Raw genomic sequence first — 5,548 nt, forward strand, 5'->3', positions numbered from 1 at the left:
AAAGAGAAAAAAGTCTGTTTTTGACCTCTAAAATTTTTGGACTGTCAGTTACATTCTTATTATTGAGATGGGTCCAGTGTATGTATAGATGTGTGTTTGTTTTTAGCTTTAGCCTATTAGGAAAACTGGAGAAAAATGGTGCTCATTACTCACTAGGAAACATCTGTCCATTTTTGTACTACAGTATACATATTTTTAGAGGCAATATTTTATATTACACTTAGACTTCACCAAGCGAACCCAAGACACTGGGAGATAGAGTCTGATGCCTTGTATGAAATGGGCCGGGTGTCTGACTGGCAAAGGAAAACACAAGTTTGGTACATAGCAATATTTACGTTATCTTATTAAAAATGTGTTTGCCAAGAATGTAGATTGGAAGGGAAATTCTTGGAATTGTTAGTTGTTTTTTTTTTTACCTTTGGAAGGAATGAATAAATATGTGGTGTTAAAACAACTTGGGTGTCCTTCCCTCCCATTGCAGAGATGCTGTCAGGAGAAGACAACAGCGACTAAGAAAAACAGGCCACGCCGGCCAGCAGCAGAAGGGTCCTTCCTCACAGGGAGCAGAGCCATTTAGCTCCCTCTGAGCTCCCCCCTGCCCGTGAGCAGCCGGAGAGGGGAGGGACACAGGTGACAACTCTGGGCCTAATGGCCCTCTCTCTGTTTTTATTTCTCAGCTGGGGGTTGAATGTTCTCATTTTATGGTCACTTGTCCTTTTCAACTCTGAGGAAAGAGATGGTTTCTCCCTCCCCCAACGCTATTATATATATTTCTTGTTTTTTTGTTCCAGAAAGAAAAGAAAACAAAACACTAAGATTATTTCTCTAAGGAGTTTCTTACATTCAGAAAACCATGCACGGATGGAGCTGAGTGCTATATGAAGGGGTGCAGACCACCCCACTCCTGCCCAGAGTTTGGAGAGGCTGCCGAGGATGCCTGCAGCCTGGGTGTCAGGGAGGTACGAAGACGGCTCAGGTAGGTACAGAAAGATGAGTGTGATGTGCCCAAGAAACAAGTAAATAATCCTGAAACCCTCGGATACCTCCCCCGGATCTCCATTATAATCAATGAAAGAGTGGTTGGTTGGCGCTCCCATTCTTCTCTCCACTCACTCATCTGTCCAAGGATCCACTGAATCAATATGCACTGATGAAATGACCCCATTTTTCAGGTTAGAAAACTGAGAATGTAACGGGCTTGCTCAAGATCGCAAGCTTGTAAGTGACAGAACTAGTCAGTGACAGAGCCAGATTTGAACTTGGAATTGTCTTACTCTGGAACTTCCCATGAAGAGGTCATTACACTAGAAAGTGATAAATGCAATGATGAGGCATGCCTGGGGACTGAGGAATCAGAGAAGAGGGATTTGATCCAGGTTTTGGGGGTCAAGAAAGGCATTTTGGGCCTAGTGGTTCTTGAGTTTAACATTAAACTATGGACCTGAAAAAGCAGATTGAGGTACTGTTGGAGATTCTAGGTAAAAGGAATAACTTGTGAGAACAAGTGTGTGTGAGGAATTACAAGTGCTTTGGTGTTTCTGAAACATCAAGGCAAGGAGGGGTGGGAGATGAGCCTGGAGAGGTGAGGTGGGGCCAGATCATGGCAGATCTTTTAGAGACTACAGTGTAGACGATGCCAAATGATGAGTTTGGATATTTGCAGGACATGGCAGGTGCAGTAGGATGGGAAGGAGGGAAGAGAGGGGAGACCTGATGACTAATTGGGTGGATAGAGGAAATGAGAGAGATGGAGAAGCTATAGGATGTCTCTCCGGCTTCTATCTTGGTGGATGGGTGGATGGGAATGCCAACGATTGGTACAGAGGATTCAGGAGAACAGGGTTCAGAAGAAGGGTGCTGAGCAGTTTTATTCTTCACCAGTCTATAGTTATAACCATATTTTATTATTAAATTTTCTATAGCAGGTTAAAATGGTAATGCATAGATTTCATACTTAGTATAATTTATAGTTAATTATTAACTGTTATAATTTCATAAATAAGAAACATCTTTCTTACCTAAGCAAAATTAAATAATTTGCTATAATCTCAAAAAATAAAACAGTTAAGTCAGCCATAACTTTACGGATACTAATCATAATAACAAGTACTACACATGGTTCAGGTATTAGTCTATGGACTTTACCTACATCAGTTCCATTTATCTTGCCTCTGGGGATTTTACTTTGAAACCTAAGTGGCACCACCCTGGCATTCATTCATGTCCTGTTGTGGATGGAGGCCTAGTGGTGTGGATCTGCCAGTGGTGAGTTTGAGCGTGGCACAATCCCCATGTCCTGGTGACTGAAACACTGGAAGACAGCTTTGTGAAAATAAATCAGAGAAAGCTGTTTCACTCCAAGCAGCATAAAGATAGAATGTGAACTTTCTTCTTACTGTCTAGGTTTGTATTCCAGTAATGCAATTAGAAGTTGTGTGACTCATGAATGTTCATAGCAGCATTATTCATAATAACCCAAACTGGGAACAACCTAAATGTCCATCAGCTAATGAAGAGATAGACAAAATTGGTAGATGCTCCATTGAATACTACTCAGCAATAAAAGGGAAGGAACTACTGACACCTGCTTGCTACTTCATGGATGAACCACAAACACATTGTGCTAAGTGATGGAAGCCAAACACAAACAACTACATATTGCTTGATTCCATTTCTACAAAACGCCCAGAAAATGTAAGTTAATATGAAAAGAAAGTAGTTTAGGTTGCTTGAGGCTAGGGTTGGGATGGATTAACTGTAAATGAACATGAGGGATCTAATTGGGATAAACGTTTTCTTAGATTAATTTATGGTAATGGTAGCAAACATTTGGTATAGTTGCTAAAAGTCTTTTAATTGTACACATGAAATGAATGAATTTTACAAAATGTAAAATATATTTCAATAAAGTTGTATTTAAAAAAAAAGAAGCTGATTTGTATCAACATACCTACAAAACAAAAACAGACTCACAGATATAGAGAACAGACTTGTGGTTGCCAAGGCAGGGTGGGTTGGGGAGGGAAGGAATTGTAGTTTGGGATTAACAGAGGCAAACTAGTATATATAGAGGGGATAAACAGCAAGGTCCTAGTGTATAGTACAGGGAACTATATTCAATATCCTGTGACAAACCATAATGGAAAAGAACATGAAAAAGAATATATAGGTATAACTGAGTTACTTTGCTGTACAGAAGACATTGACACAACATTGTAAATCAACTATACTTCAATGAAATTAAAAAAAAAAAAAGAAACAAAAGAGGCTGTGTGAACTTCAGCCAAGTCATTGAATCTTTTTTTCATTTCCCTTACCTGTAAAATGGGGTGCTGAATTTTTAGACCTTACTTAATCTCCAGCAGCATTTAACTCAGTTTATTACTCACTGCTCTCCCCTACTTCCTGGCCCCCATTCATTTTTTGGAACTACTTTCTGCACTTGATTTCCTTGGCTTCTTGGAGAGTGCAGGGCTCGCTCAATTGTTTCACTCTGCAGTTAATTACCCAGCTCGATGCCCGTGGCATGCATCCTCACTCACCCATTGCTGCTTCTAATGTTCAGGTTATTTAGGGCTCTGCCTGAGATATTTTGGGACTTGTTTGGGATATTTCTGTGACACCTGAAAATCACTTCAGTCTCTTTGTTTTATTGGGCAATTTTATCAATCCTTTCTCACCAATTTATTCCAGAAAGTTTTCCTTGTTCAGTTTTGCTAGAGATTCCTCTCCTGATATTCCAGATTCATTTGAATTCATTATAAATCCATTTTTATATTTTGCCTGTTATTTCAATAGGATTTTGTGAGGAAGGATGTAGAGGATGCTGTGTGTGCTCTCAAGATCCCATTTAGGACTGAAGGGCTTATTCCTCCAGCTGCCCACGGCTGGCGCCCTTCCTGGAAGAGCCTTCAGCCAATGACTCATCAACTCAAGGCTCAACCATTTCAGCCAACTTGCTACAATTCAGAAGACCACCCAGGCTCAGAGCTTCCTGTGGGGTCAGCAGAGGCCTACATTGAGAATTCACCCAGCCCAGCTTCTCCCTCTGTCTATTTTTTTCTTCCCTTCCTTTCCACAGATGTTGACCCCAAGAGTATTCCCTAATAAACCTTGTTCATGCTAACCTTGAAATCCAAGTCTGCTTCCCAGAGAGCCCAAACTGTGACAGAGGAGATGTGAATACATGTGTTTAGTCAGCCAGCTGGAAAGCTTTTTACAGTGCTTATTTTGAGATCATGGGCCTTTTAAAATAAGATAATTAAATGTATAAGTTCTTTCAATCCAGAAGTTGAGGTTCACTTTCCTCTCCAATATGAACTCTCTCCTCTTGGCTTTTGATCAGAGACATCAGACTCAGTTGGGTTCCCAACTTTTCCTTCACCCCACAGCTGGTGCTATGTGACCCTTACTTGTGAGCTCAGCCTCCCACTTCCCAGGGCCAAACGGCTCTCAGTGGAAAACTATTAACAGTTTGTCTTGTCAGGTTTTCTTGAAGCAGACTGTACATGAGGGTCTGTGTGTAAGTGCTTTGTTAAGGAGGTGTCCCTGGAAGAAGGGAGAAGGAGAAGCAGGGCAGGGCAGGGAAGGAAGCCAAGCAAGGCTGGGATCTCAGGTAGAGTCCTTTGGAGGTGATGGAGGTGGTGTGATGGTTAACTTTATGTGGCAACTTGACTGGCCACAGTGGGCCCAGATTAAGCATTATTTCTGGGTGTACTTGTGAGGTTGTTTCTGGATGAGGTTAGCATTTGAATCGGTGGGCTCAGTAAAGAATTTCCCCTCCCCAAGATCATGCAACTTGGGCATCACCCAATCCACTGACGGCCTGAATGGAGCAAAAGGCAGAAGGAGGAGGAATTCATTCCTTTTTCCCCTGCCTCACTGATTGAGCTGGGACATCTCATCTCATCTGCTCTGCCCTGAGACTGGGATTTATACCACCATTTCCCCTGGTTCTCAGGCAGGCCTTCAGACTCAGACTGAATTACACCACTGGATTTCCTGGGTTTCCAACTTGTAGATGGCAGATTGTGGGGCTTCTCAGCCTTCATAATCAAATGATCCAAATTATCATTTTCTATCTACTATCTATCTATCTAGCTAGCTATCCTATTGGTTCTGTTTCTCTGGAGAATTCTGACTAATATGGGTAGCTTTGCCTGATCCACAAAAGAACTCTGGGATATACCTTATACATCAGATTTTTCCTACTTGAGGCAGAAGAGTTGGGCTTTTGTATTCTTGCACCCACTATTCAGATTGATTGACAATGACTCCCTGTGGTGGGGCTGCGAGCTGGGATATAAACGCCAGGCCCTCCTAGCTCTCTGCCTATGCAGGGAAAGCCACTCCAGTACCATGAGGGTTGTCATCCGAAGAACACAGATGAGTGCTGGCCATTGGGAGCCAAAGCACACAGAATCTAATGAAGGGACATTCAAAAATGGTGGGGAGGGTCTGAAGTGGTCTGGGTGGATCAATGACATTGTTTTCTGCATAGTTCTATCACCAGCCTCCTCGTCAGTCTGGCCTTGGCGCTAGGCTC

The 5,548-nt window shown here is 42.1% G+C and overlaps 1 long non-coding RNA gene across 1 annotated transcript; it reads left to right on the forward strand.

Annotated features, from left to right (window-relative positions):
- Positions 1–797: 797 nt before the first annotated feature.
- LOC132351964 (uncharacterized) lies at positions 798–4,102 on the forward strand. The gene is made up of 3 exons (XR_009498551.1): positions 798–979; positions 2,407–2,697; positions 3,802–4,102. It is a non-coding gene; the product is annotated as an uncharacterized LOC132351964 (long non-coding RNA).
- The last annotated feature ends 1,446 nt before the right edge of the window (positions 4,103–5,548 follow it).

The sequence above is a fragment of the Balaenoptera ricei genome, chromosome 17, assembly GCF_028023285.1.
Source record: "Balaenoptera ricei isolate mBalRic1 chromosome 17, mBalRic1.hap2, whole genome shotgun sequence".
NCBI lineage: Eukaryota > Metazoa > Chordata > Mammalia > Artiodactyla > Balaenopteridae > Balaenoptera > Balaenoptera ricei.